The following is a 15,559-nucleotide window of genomic DNA, read 5'->3' on the forward strand; positions in this document are numbered from 1 at the left end:
AAATTAGAGTGAAATAAATGTGTTTTTATTACTGATAGAAATTCCAAAATTAATGTGACATTTAAAAGTCAAACATTGATAGGTGCTCTTAAACTATAAATCTGACCTACTTTATTGATTTAATGTAGCATAAATTTCCTTGATTCTGATTGACTGAAATCCATCATGTATTGGACATTAAACATCCCTTCCAAATTCGGGCAGTTCATGATGAATTAATATCATTCCTTAGCATCAATGTTAGCATAAAAATATTAATACACATACATGTATGATATCCACAATAAATACACATGCAATATGCAAAATAAATAAACATGGAATATATACAGTATGCACAATAAATACACATTCAATATGCACAATAGACACAACAATAAATACACATTCAATATGCAAACTGTTAATACACATTCAGTATGCATGCAGACTATTAATACACTTTCAGTATGCATGCAAACTATTAATACACATTTGATATCCACAATAAACACGAATTCAATATGCACAATAATAATACACATTTAATATGCACAATGTGAATACAAACTATTAATGTACATTTGATATCTATAATAAATACACATTCAGTATGCATGCAAACTATTAATACACATTTAACTTGAAAACGTGACCTGTATGTGTTACAAACGTTGTTAATAAATAATATAGAAGTAGTTACATCCATATATACCTTGTGTTGTGTTTTGTTATGAACATTCAATATGCATGAAAACTATTAATACACATTCAATATGCATGCAAATTATTAATACACATTTGATATGAATAATAAACACAAATTCAATATGCACAATTATACATGTAATACACATTCAATATGCACAATATGAATTGCAAACTATCAAAATACATTTGATATCCATAATAAATACACATTCATTATGCATGCAAAGTTTTAATACACATTCAATATCAGTAATAAACACATTTTCAATCAATATAAGAAATAAATACACACTCAATATGCAAACTATTAATAAATGTTTAATATGCATGAAAACTATTAATACATGATCAGTATGCATGCAGACTATTAAAGCTGAACTCTGATTACAAAACTACAGAAATAATTAACACCCTAAACAATCGCCATACTTTGTAGAACAAACATGTCAATTGCTTACGGTGTACGCCTACATCCAGTATATGCCTTGTCAAACACAGTATCCACATCCGGTGAGCTATTCAACTACCAATTACCTCCTGACTGATTGACATTTTTTCACTATCAGTTTACTTAAAATATTATTGCTACACAATTATTATGTCTAATCAGGTACATATTATTTTACTAATTAGACGAAATCAGTCAACCAGGATGTACTTTTACTCTAAAAATAAGAGAAAAACTGCCTTTTATACACCGTAAAAATAAGAGAAAAACTGCCTTTTATACACCGTAAGCTATCACCATGTTTGTTCTACAAATTGAAAAAAAGTATGGCGATTGTTTAGGGCATTAACTTTTTTTTTATTTAATTATTTCTGTAGTTTTGTATTCAGCTTTAATACACATTTGATATCACAATAAACACAAATTCAATATTCACAATAATAATACACATTCAATATGCACAATATGAATACAAACTATTAATGTACATTTGGTATCCATAATAAATACACATTCAGTATGCATGCAAAACTATTAATACACATTCAATATGGACAATATAGACAATATGAATACAATCTATTAATATACATTTGGTGTCTATAATAAATACACATTCAATATGCATGCAAACTATTAATACACATTTTATATCCACACTAAATACACATTCAATTTGCACATTTAGTATGCATTATAAATATACATTCAGTATGCAGGCAAACTATTAATACACACTACCCACCATATGCACATTTAATAAACATTAAAAGCAGAAAGTTAAAGTGAGAGCATGTGTGATTATTATAGTAAAATGATACACAACAGAGAAATAACTGCTGTGTATTGTACCTAATGTTACACATATGTTATTTGTTAACATATGGTATTTGTAGGGGTCATTAGGTCAATGATGCACTCAATGATTCCTGTTTACAAGTTCTTTATATTACCTGTACTTAGTGTAGGTAGCAATTACAGGAGAAAAAAATTGTGGACAGTTTCCGATGGAGAGCAAGAGAGAGATAAATGGGGTTGAACATCCACTTGACACAAACATGGTCTTTTCAGACCTTAACATATGGTACAAGTTTATTTCAGTAATTTGCTTGCGTGTATTGGTCTTAAGAAGTGGGGGGGGGGAACAGAGGACCCGGAGAAAAACCATGTACAAGCTTGGTATTGAAAGCATGCCACTTGAATCATATAAAGTGCATGTCTTAGATTGCTCGACCACCCAAACCTCTGGGCCCAGTTTCTCGAAATCTTAACTAAAAATAAAATCCAAATTTTAGTAGATACATGTACTTCAATTTTGATTGGCTAAGCACTAAAGTCAATCTAATATTATCCAATCCAATTTGTTAGAGAACATCTGATGCCACTTATCAATTGAGGAGTTCACAGAGGCAATCCCCCAGATCTCATGCCAAGCTTGACATCTCCCTCAACCCCTCCACACCCCCACTGCTCAAATTCGTAAACACAACCATATTGTACTGTATTTTGTTTCAACCTGTGTTTTATATTATAAAGCATATTTATTCCTGTTTTATCTTGGACTAACCTGAATTATTTGGCACCTCTAACTAAACAAGTTGAGTTCAATCTCCATTATCTTCAGCTACTTTTCTTTTAATAAGCAGAACTGAAGAAAAGAAACTTGGCATGTTTATGCTTTTTTACTGATTGCCAAATTATCTACAAAAAATTAGAAATTGCAATCTGACTATGACTGCAGATGATTAATGTTAACGTAACAGTTAAATTAAAAAATAACGAAAGAATAACATGAAATTATTGTATTACTTAATTATAAAAACAAGTGCACATATCAGCATATCAGCACATCTGACATTTTAATACATTATAGCACATTTGTCTGCATCTTTACAAACTTCTTCTTGACCTTCCTGACAGGTGGATTTCCGGTGGCATCCTGAGCGACGACAGCCTGGACTGTCAAAGTAAAATAACTTAAAAGATCAAAGATATACTCACCCTACAATACAATATATATAAGTTGTGACTTTTTTACCTGGGTTTTTTTTACTGTTTTTTTTTTACTGTGACTTTTTTACCTGTGACTTTTTCTCCTAGATTCAATATAATATCCTTTCAAATCATATTCAGGCCTGGAAATAGATGTACCTGACAAAATGTCAACTAAGTGGCAGACATGTATTAACAAATCAGTGCTGGACAAAATGACAGGCACCAGATGTTTTGTGCCTGACAAAGCCTGAATCTGTGCCTGACATTGTCTGTGACAGGTACCTTATTTCCAGGCTTGATCATATTAGTCTTGAAGATTCTTGTTTCACCTTGACGACTAATATTTATAAAAGAGGTTCATTGAAATAGATAAAAGTGCAATGATTGCCACAGATTCCAACACTAAATTAAAAATAACTGGTGTTCTAAAATGTTTAGTTCTCAGATAAGCCAGAAATATGTGTAAATTTAAAGTCATCCAGGACAAAAAATAATTTAATATCAGAATTCAAGATATGGATGTATTTTAAATGTATGTCATTGAACTGAGTTTGGACCAGGTCTACCATTATTTCTTATAGCCTATAAGAATTAGTCTGAGAGACTGAGGTCATTATATTATTGTCGGCAAGTAGACCATTTTAAGACAGATATGATTCTTTTTATGGTTCATTGTGTAGGTGGCCATTGAAGGATATAATATATTTTACATTAGAAGTATTATGCCACAAGCAAGTGAAAAAAAATAAGATGGCTATTTTTGATCTCCGGTCAACATCTTGCATTCAGTCATTGACCGTGGATCTTGGTTTCACGTAGAGGTCAGTGATTACATAGTGGACCAGGGATTGCAGTGGCAGTCACCAGAGGGTTAATTAATAAAATTCGAATCATTAACATTTAGAAGACAATAATTAACACAATCGTTCAGTTTTATTGGTTATTTGAAAGAATTCAATGAGGTGCTGTTTGTGGGTACATGTATTTGTGAAATGGAATGTAATTAGATCAGTTTTTCTTTTATCCACCAACAGGGGTACTCAAAACAAGCATACATGTATCCAAGGCAGTGGTCTGTTAGGGAAATCTTGCCTGGACAAAGGCACTACAGCCTACTCTCTTTTTAAATTAAGGGGGGTTGGATGGCCGAATGGTTAGCACATGTGCACTGTATCATAAGGTCTGTCATCAAGGTTTTGATTCCCCGATTGTACGTGACAAGGAGTAGGGTGACTTGTTCAACTTTCTGGGTTTTCCTGGGTCCTCCATCTTCCTTCCACTGCTAAAGACCCCTACGAGCAAGCAAATTATTGAAATAGAATTGAGCCATGTATTAGTTACAAAATGACCTAGTTTGTGTCAAGTGGACATTAAACACCACTTCTCTCTCTCTCTCTCTCTCTCTCTCTCTCTTTAAATTACATTTTGTTCACAGAGATTTTTAACCCTAATCCTAACCAAACCCCTAAACAGCTAATGCCTATTAACATCAGAGACCACCTTTAAAATTGAATTAAAAAAAGGATATTGATCAAGGGATGTTAATATTAATCTAAATCTGACGTTTGACCAATCTGTCTAAACAGTATATATGTATGTAAGACAAACTAGAATATATCCATCATATACTTGTATTACCAACTTTTGATATATTAACTCCAAACCAATCAATAGTCCGTAGACTTTTCGTGCAAGGGTTTATTTTCTGTATTATTAATGTCGATAATGCCCCGTTCTCTAGAGCTCAAATTGAGATATTTTTTAATGGTCACTCTAAAGCTAGTGGTAGCCATGCAACACAGCTTGAGCTGTCTTTTGACGTGTAGCAAACCAGTGAAACTTTAAAAAAAAGAGAAATCAATATTATCTATCTTTGGGTAGAGTAGACGCAAAAAGAAACAGACATTTTGTTTTATGTGCTACAAAAATGAATTACTGTTAGTTGGAGCTGTAGGATTCGTGACACCCACTCTTTCTTACTAAACAATAGTACAAACACATACTGTGACTCCATTTATACAGTAGAAATATAAGGCTGTGATTTATGACCGTTTGGCATGCAATTCTCTGATAGCCATGGTTAATAGGCACCAATTACAGAAGTGACAAAACTCCTCGGTTTGCCACTGGAATGGTAGACCATATATAATTTGATATTAATTGCAAATGACAAGGTATCTTTATTATTGCAGAAATTTATTACTACCCCTGTTTCATAGTTCCAATTTTATAGGCCCAAACGTTTCCAGTCTAAAAGGCAAATATATAAACTTTCAGACAATTTATACAGTAAAAAAGCATATTGGTCCAAAATTTATTAAAATTGATTCATCCCAACTTAATAGACAGATTGAATGAATGGAATTGGGTTTAGCATTCTACTTTTTGCATCTAAATTAGGTATTTTGTTTTAATTATCTACATCACTATTAAAGTAACACATTTCAGTCCTTTATTTGTTTTCTCCAGGCCCCCCTGTTTACTCCTACATATATGTACCATATGTTAGTCCCAAAATGCCCTAATTTGAATTATTCCTGCATTGTAGCATGGATTTGTTGGTCCCTCGTCTTTACAGTGGCCATTTCACCTTATTAACAGAAACGTACAATATGGTGGTCAAGTAGTCTGACTTGTGCACTGCAGATCATGTAGTCTGTCACTGAGTCAACCCCGTGAATTTTCTCTTGGTTTTCTGACTCTTAAAGACCTCTATGCTCAAGTGTGTTATTGAAAAGAAATTGTCCCAAAATTACCTAGTTTGTGTTCAAAGGACCTCTCTCTCTCTTTGGTTAAATTTAAATAAGGAAAATGTCATGTGTCGGATTATACATGTTCGGTAGCTTTGAATATAGGCCTCTCCTATGTAAACCATTCATTAATCCAATTCCTAGAATATTTTAACCAGAATTTCTAATAAAAAATTATTAGTTTAAAGTTTGTCTCTTTATCCAAATTCTTCAAACAAGAACCAAGCAAATATTTTTTTTTTAAGTACATAGTAATTTTGTTATTAAACATGAAATTGTGCACACACAAAAAAAATTAAATGTGTGCATTTTATCCCAAATTTATATTTTAATGTTGATAAAATATCGAAAACTAAATTCTTAGACCCGCATTTGACCAATCTTAAAATCATCATGAATGGGTGGTTGCATTGAATGTCTACTGGCATGTTCAGGGTGAATATATGTATATATATATATAATCAGGAAGATTATGGCGTGAACGAGGAGGGAGAGATAAAGCTTGAAGGAGATGAATTAAGAGCTCAAACGAGTTAAAAGATAAAATAGAATGAAAGATTCCACGATAATATTCAGACGTGAGACGGGGGTTTTGTAATTTAGCCGTTAGTCATCTAGAATGTTTGGTCTGATCAATTGGAAGAGAAATTAAGTTGGTAGGCAAGATATAAATTTTTCCTCGTTGCTAGCCAATCAATACAGTGGATGATTAGCTGGTCAGTTTTCATATTACCTATCTATATAGACTATTTACATGTAATATAACAATTGGTATTATATTATAACATTACATTCTATCTGGGTAAAATAACATATCTATATAGTGGGTACGGGACAATTCGTCCCTGGACAACTTGTCCCCTGACAACTCGTTCCCGGACAATTCGTCCCCAGATAATTTTCCTTTGGGACGAGTGGTCCTGGGACGAATTATCCGGGGATGAATTGTTTGGGGACGAATTGTCCTAGAGCCTTATAGTATGACAATTGGTATTATATTATAGCATTACACTCTACTAGGGTAAAATAACCTAGTATGACAATTGGTGTTATATTATAAATGAAATGAATTGGGGTTTAACGTCCTACTGTTCTGCTCCTAACCTGGGCTAATGAAGACGGGCATACGCCATACAGTGTGCTATGAGGGAAATTTTGCCCGGGCAGTGGCACTATGGCCTACTCTTATATCGAATTCCAACTGCCAAGGGATATTTTACGCGCACGCCAATGTGTACACGGGACCTCGGTTTTTCATCCCATCCGAACGACTAGACAGCTGTCCTTGTCATGCCCTCCATTATAACATTACATTCTGCTAGGGTAAAATAACATCTAAGTAGCATGACAATTGGGATTACGATATAACATTACATTCAATCAGGGTAAAATAACATATCGATATAGCATGACAGTTGGTATTATATTATAACATTACATTCTACAATGGTAAAATAACATCTATATTGCATGATAATGGGGTTATATTATAACATTACATCTACTGGGGTAAAATATATCTATAAAGCATGACAACTGGTATTATATTATAACATTACATTCTACCAGGGTAAAATAACATGTATATAGCATGACAATTGGTATTATATTATAACATTACATTTTACCAGGGTAAAATAACCTCTCTATATAGCATGGCAATTGGTATATTATAACCCTTCTACCAGGGTAAAATAACCTTTCGTTTAGTTACAAGAGCAGAGGGGAATCTGGTTAGCAAAAATTCAGTACCATTTTAATTTGAATAGTACCATTCTCACTTAGAGTGCCAGTGGGGTTCGCAACAAGGGCTCATAAAGAAGAATTAACACTTTAAGAAAATGATTCGTTTTTCTCAATGCAAAATGTTAATATTTATCAGGTTTCACTCACAAAAACAATTGGATCACTGCAATTTCTCATGCATAGTGGATTGTAACTTGCTTTGTAAGACAGTTGGGCAGAGAAGAACCGACATGTTTGTGATTATTCATGTCCATCCATAACACATCAGGGGGGTGGCATATGTGAGGCAGTGTAGGAAAATGTACCTAGTTGTTTGGAAGGTATGAAAAACCAGGGTCAACCCTTGAACATATTGACGTGCACATAAAAGAACCCTAGACAATTTAAAATTGAAGTAGACAGAAGCACTCTTGTCAGAACAAAATTTTTCCTCCATAAATGTAAGTGATTAACTATAGAAATATAAAGTAAAAGTAACATATGTTAGTCTCAAAATGACCAAAGTAATGTGTTAATGAGACCATTCTTTGGAAAGTTAGGTAATATTGTAATGGAATGGAGATGTAATATCATTCATCTGTCTGTGTCATGGGTTATACAATAATCCCCACCCTCCCACACACAGACAGAACATCATATATTATGTATTAGATACACTTATACAATGTATTATTATTGTTCAGGATTTAGTCAATCAAGTCACTAAAATGATTCAAATTGTCATCATCATCAGCAACAAAATCAGTTCTTCAGATTGGACTTACTGGGTTTGTTTGTCTAGTGGTTAAAGATATGTGCTCCCCTCTCTCTCTCTCTCTCTCTCTCTCTCTCAACAAAGTGGATGGCAACCTAAAAGTAATACTGAAGTTCCCTTTAACTAAGTGTTAAAACATTTGCTGTAACTTTTAGAGTTTTGACTTACAGTAGCTGAGCCTGGTCACTTGGTGCTCATCAAATTTGCCTGAAGTCTTCTGATCTTTGATCTCAGCCACATTGGAACAATACAAACAAGAATATGTTATTCCTTAAGGTGCTCAGAGCAGAACAGTAGGACATTAAACCCCATTTAATTTTATTCCCTTTAGGTGCTTTTGCATTAATTTCATGTGTAATTTATTAATAGATAGCTGTATGTAATTCTGTCTAAATACTGTCCTGAATGGACATCTTGATGCAATAAATGTCTTATCTTATCTTTATCTGTAACAATTAAATCAAACTTGTGATCGAACATATAAAACTTAGGCTGCCTGTCTACAGTTAGCTGCGCTTGAGAACAGACACTAAGCTAGTTGACCGACATTTTAAGAACTAAATCCACGATTTTAGTCGAAAACACTAAGTATATTTCAAGAAGTATTTTGAGAAGTATTTATTCCACATCCATTTAATGGGTTTATTTAGTCTTTGTGTGTATGATGGGGTAGAATATACTAATTTTTGGATATGGCAGTCAGTCAGGACAGAGATTTATTTTCGAAGTATGAAGTACTGTGAGAGAGAGAGAAAAATGGGGTTTAACGTCCACTCGACACAAACTAGGTCATTTCGGGACTAACATTTGGTTTAATTTTATTTCAATAATTCGCTTGCGCGTAGGGGTCTTTAGCAGTGGGAGGAAACCGGAGGACCCGGAGAAAACCCACGAGGTTGGACAGGCGACCCTACTCCTTGTCACGTACAACCGGGGATTCGAAACCATGCCAGTCGACTCAATGACAGACTTATGATACAGCGTACGCAAGCTAACCATTCAGCCATCCAACCCCCCTATGAAGTACTGTAGATGGTTCTCTGTGTGCAGACTGGTGATCACAACGAATGCTGATTTCACAATTTGATTATTCTAAATTTGTCCAATTTTTGATGCATTTTCAAATTTAAAAAACTTAGTGAATCTTTCAAATGATATATTTCCTTTATTTGTTTATTTTTAAATATTATTTAAATAGATTGAACTACATGTAATTTATGAAATATTTCATAAAGAAGACAAAAACCAGATCAAATTACATAATACATATCTGTATTTGACTTTGATTAACGAACACCACCAAAATTATTTGAATATGTGTATGAGCATTAAAACTTTGTCCATTGGCAAAAGAAGGGTGTAGGTTGTTTGTGTGGTTTAACGCATGTATTAGATCATTGGTCTGTCATTGGGTCAAGTAGTGGCATGATGGTTTTGTTTCCCCGATTGTTCATGACAAGGAGTAGGGTCACCTGTCCCATCTCATGTTTTTTCTCCTTGTCCTCCGGTTTCCTCCACTGCTAAAGACCCCTACGTGCAAACAAATTATTGAAATAAATTTGAACCATATGTTTGTCTTGAAATGACCTAGTTTGTGTTGTGCGGAAGTTAAACTACAATGGCAATAAATAAATTGTTGTGAAGCCGTGAAAGATTAATACTTTATATTATTTACAACCTATTGCTTCTAGTTATCAGCTTTACCTCGTGTGATAATAACTATATCACTTGTCGAGTAGTCTTATTGCACCGTAATCTGCAGATCATTGGCCTCCAACGTCATAATTATTGTCAATACAACTGTCATTTTATTTCGCAGTGAAATGAAAAATATAAAGAAGTCACGAGAGCTCAACTCAACTCACATATTATAATCCAACAGTAATTTAACAAATATTTTTACTTAATGAATAAAACTGTTGCATAGTCTTCACAGTTAGATCATATTTAGGCTTACATGTAGCTTAGAATCCCCGGTTGTACGTGACAAGGAGTAGGGTCGCCTGTCCAACCTTGTGGGTTTTCTCCGGGTCCTCCGGTTTCCTCCCTCTGCTAAAGACCCCTATGCGCATGCGAATTATTGAAATAAAATTAAACCATATGTTAGTCCCGAAATGACCTAGTTTGTGCCGAGTGGACGTTAAACCCCATTTCTCTCTCTCTCTCTCACACATGTAGCTTAACAATCTGTTTCACAGAAGTATTGTGAAAGCCTTCTTATACCTTTTTATGTTCAAGTATGCCTTCTACAGGAGACGGCACATTACAGGGCACCCATCAATGTCTCTATGCTGCGTGCATTGTTTACAGCTATTATTTTTTGAGAACGAGGAACCTTCGAAACCATTCCGGCTTAACAATAAAGTTGTAAAAACCCTTTAACCTGTAGTCTTATATATTACATGTAAGATCACGAAGAAAACAAACACAACAAGAAGTCTGATAGTACTACAGGATAACTGGTCAAGGCAGAATGGTACCTTTTACTTATTTTATATACCCATTTACCCTCAACTAGAGTAACTTTGCTGATTCTATATAAGTGTCCTGAGTACATAAACATATCAACAGCGTCACAATTGCCATCTGATTTGGTGGTTTGTTGCAAGTTAAATATCAACAACAAATTAAGTACCTATAAACAAACATAACTAACAGTGTATCTTACATCAACAACATATAGAAATAACATAAACATGTCTTAAAACAGATCCACATTCATACTCAAACCATGCCACAGAGAGAGACAGAGAGAATAATAACCCAATATTATATGGTATATTTTTATTACAATAATTCACTTGTGTGCAGGGGTCTTTAGCAGAGGGTGGGTGGAGTGTAATATATAGGACCCACAGATCCACATTCATACTCAAACCATGCCACATTAAAACATTTTCATATAGAGACTGAGAGAACAATAGCACAATATTATGTAGTATATTTTTATTACAATAATTGACTTGTGTGCATGGGTCTTTAGCAGAGGGTGGGTGGGGGTGTACAGTAATATATAGGACCCAGAGATAACCCACAAGGTTAGGAAAGAAATCCTGTCAGATATGAAGAGAGAGAGAGAGAGAGAGAGAGAGAGAGAGAGATGAGGTTTAACGTCCACTTGACTAACAGATGGTTCAATTTTATTTCAATAATTCGCTTGCGCTCAGGGGTCTGAAATGGGGTTTAACGTCCGCTGACTCCACTCAACACAAATTAGGTCATTTAAGGACTAACATACAGTATGGTTCAATTTTATTTCAATAATTCGCTTGCGCATATGGGTCTTTAGCAGTGGGAGGAAACCGGAGGACCCGGAGAAAACCCACGAGGTTGGTCAGGCGACCCTACTCCTTGTCACGTACAACCGGGGAATCGAGACTATGCCGGTTGACTCAATGACAGACCTTATGATACAACGCACATGTGCTAACCATTCGGTCATCCAACCCCCCCGTTAGGTATGGTACAAGCCTGCTGGATCAATATGATGCCACAAAGGTTTGCAGGGTTTTCATTTTACGAAAACTTTGTAGAAATTTTCAACACCTTTCTTTATCCATACTGGAAGCTGATTGTAGATAAAACTCTTGAAGTACCTATTTTACAGGTGTTTTTGACTTTTGGCACACATTGTTATGACTGGGCATTGGGTTGAAATAAGAACACCAGGTGCGATGCAGATTAGAGTTGCAGAAATTCCTTGATAAACAGGAACCATGTGGTGCCAAGCAAAACCAGAAATCTGAAACCTCTTGTTAACGTTGCCTGGAACCATTTAGAATGGGAACCAGTTGTGATAGGAAAAATATCAAAATGTTTGTAAGATAGATATGATGGTACGATTATCAGGGAGTGGTGCCTAATAGCCAGATCATTTCACTGTTATTAACTCTCTGGTGAACAGGTAACATGAATGGGTTTCTGTCTTATTGACGTCATGATATAAATATGACATCAAAGTAATTTTTGTTAGTAAGTGAAGAAGAACAACACCACAGATACATGTAAACCGAGAAGACAACCCTGCAGACTAGTTCTTTTTAATAATATGGGCAGAGTAGAACAGTAGGACGTTAAACCCTGTTTCATTTCATTTCTAATAGTATGGTCGGAGTAGAACAGTAGAACGTTAAACACTGTTTCATTTCATTTGTAATAATATGTACAAGAAAACTTTACCACACATAAACAAGTAGAAGTCCTGAAAACAAAGTTCTAATAGTTATTGCAGGAGAACAAACATAAACAGAAATGTAGAAAAAATGAAAATGAAATGAAATGGGGTTTAAAGTCCAACTGGGCTAATGAAGACGTGCATATGCCATACAGTGTGCTATGAGGGAGATTTTGCCTGGGCAGCGGCACTACGGCCTACTCTTACATGTATATCGAATTCCAACTACCAAGGGATCTTTTACGTGCATGCAAATGTATAGATGGGTCCTTATTTTTTCATCCCATCCAAATGACTAGACAGCTGTCCTGCACATTCACAAGGGAAAACCACACCTGAAATGTAGAAAATAAACCCATGGACAAGACAAATAGGTCATTTCAGGACTGATTTATGATACCATTTTATTTTAGCACGTAGGGGTATTTAGCAGTGGGAGGAAATCAGAGGTCTGGACGAAAATGATGTTATCCTCTATTGTCCAGTTACAGGAAACACATTATACCTATATTTCAGAATTTTATGAGAAATTTTGAAGAATTTCATTGGATCCTCAAATAAAATTTTTCTATGAGTACACACATATATCCGTAACAACTAGAACATAGATTTATTATGAAAATAAATACATCGTAAATATAATGTTTCCACATTAAATTTATTATGAAAATAAATACATTGTAAATATAATGTTTCTACATTAAATTGGTCCTGAATTAACGAACATTTTACTATAAACATGCTGTTATACATACTGGGTAGAGCGTTTACCTGGCACAGTTTCTCTGAAGATAAAATTTCAGAAAAAATATTAAAGTTATGTTGATTTAATAAGATACATCTCAACAGGGTGTCTTAAAAAAACCTTTTTGAACTTTTATAAATCTGTGTACTGGTTTGAATGTTCAGTTCGTTTCTCCCAAACATAAAGGAGATTAACATGAGTTACAGGCCTGCTGTATCTATTGAAATCTATTTTAAGTTGTTGGGAGTGCCAAAATGATCTTAGATATTTTCCCTTGAAGTTTGGATTGAAACATTTATGGGTATATTTCGATTATATGGAGCAGATGAAGCCACTATTTATGTACCTTGAATGCTCTTAAAATTCACTAAATCTTAATAGCTTGTCCTGATCAAATCTTAAAGCCCTGATACATGTAAGTCTATGCGAGAGAGAAGAGAGAGAGAGAGAGGGAGAGAGAGAGAGAGAGAGATGCAGTTTAATGTCCACTTGACACAAACTAGGTCATTTCGGTACTAACACTTAGTACCGCGTAGGGGTCTTTAGCAGTTGGAGGAAACCGGAGGACCCTAAGAAAACCTACAAGGTTGGACAGGCGATTCTACTCCTTGTCACATACAACCGGGGAATCGAAACCCCGCCAGTTGACTCAATGACAGACCGTATGATACAGCGCGCACATGCTATCCATTCGGCTATCCAACCCCCCATAAGTCTATGCTAGCCTTAATAACTTTTTGTTATTAACCCTTTAACTGTGGGATTTTTTGGGGGTTTTGACTAGGAAAAGTATATAGTTAAGAATATATCCTGTAACTCTTTAAAATGAAGAATAAATTATACAAATGTATATATTTTTGGAAAGATCTTGAATTCCTCTATTCAGTGGTATAAAATATTTAACATTTTTTGTCATTTTTACTTATAGGTCATGACCTGCCAAATGGCCTCCTGAACCGTTCCATATGGAACATCTGACATTTAAAGAGTTAATCAGCTTTTAACCCTTAACTGACCCACGGCGACTTTTGTCGATACCTATAACGTTACCGTTAAGTACCCACGTTACCGTTAAGTACCCACGGCGACTTTTTATGACAAAACCAGTTAGCTGAATGCAACGTCCCTAGCGTCCCTTATAAATGGACGTCCTTTTCTCATTTGTTTACTTCCTGTTTGACATTTTGACATTTAAGAATCTTACTGTTCCTTCTTGAAAAATTATAATAAAACTGTGTTCCTTCTTGAAAAATTATAATGAAACTGTGTTATGTCTAGGCCTATACAACAAGGTTCTCCTAATGACGGATTACCATCCTTATTGAATGACAGTAATTTAAATTTTATCGGTGGTGTAGATATTTATAGTTTTGCGTTAGAACATGATAGAAGTAGGCTTATAATCAACAAATTCTAATTACTTAAATAAGCTTAAATTAAAAGAGATTCCTGATGAATGATTTTTAGTTCACAACAGCCGAACAAAAAAAAAAATAGAAATAGCCATTATATACTTGAATTTTGCATAAAATGTCTAAATTAATTTTTTGTATCAAATTTATGTTTATGAAAATGGCATTAAATTTAGATTATTTCATCCATTTACATGAAGTGTCTATCTACTGTTGTTTTTTAATTATATGACTTATATGTATATCTATATTTTAACACTATTGACTATTATGACGTAGGTTTTTATGATGTTATGACGTCAAACCTTTGGGTCATTTAAGAGTTAATCATACTAATTGTTGAATATGTATATTGATTTAGGTATGTTAACAGTTTAAGCTGTGGTGCATGTGGTACATACATGTATGGAATATTCTTGAATAATTCCCAGTGTTAAACATCATCGCTATAACACCTCACTTATTGTAAACATTGTTTTAGTGCCCTACTAATTTCAGAATTAGAGAAATGAAATGAAATGGAGTTTAACGTCCTACTGTTCTGCTCCTAACCTGGGCTAATGAAGACGGGTATACGCCATACAGTGTGCTATGAGGGAAATTTTGCCCGGACAGTGGCACTACGGCCTACTCTTATATTGAATTCCAACTGCCAAGGGATCATTTACGTGCACGCCAATGTGTACACGGGACCTCAGTTTTTCGTCCCATCCGAACGACTAGACAGCTTTCCTTGTCAGGCTCTCCGTCCTGCATCACAAGGGGAAACCACGCCGGAAAATCTGGATGAACTTTCTCGGCCAATGCAGGTTTCAAACATTGTATTTAAATAGTGCCCATTGTTA

The 15,559-nt window shown here is 34.6% G+C and overlaps 1 protein-coding gene across 1 annotated transcript in view; it reads left to right on the forward strand.

Annotated features, from left to right (window-relative positions):
• LOC126808452 (uncharacterized) overlaps positions 1-15,559 on the forward strand; it is a 140,515-nt gene that overhangs the window by 16,985 nt on the left and 107,971 nt on the right. The gene's annotated exons all lie outside the window — the stretch shown is intronic.

This window comes from Patella vulgata, chromosome 1 (assembly GCF_932274485.2).
Source record: "Patella vulgata chromosome 1, xgPatVulg1.2, whole genome shotgun sequence".
NCBI classification, from domain to species: Eukaryota; Metazoa; Mollusca; class Gastropoda; family Patellidae; genus Patella; species Patella vulgata.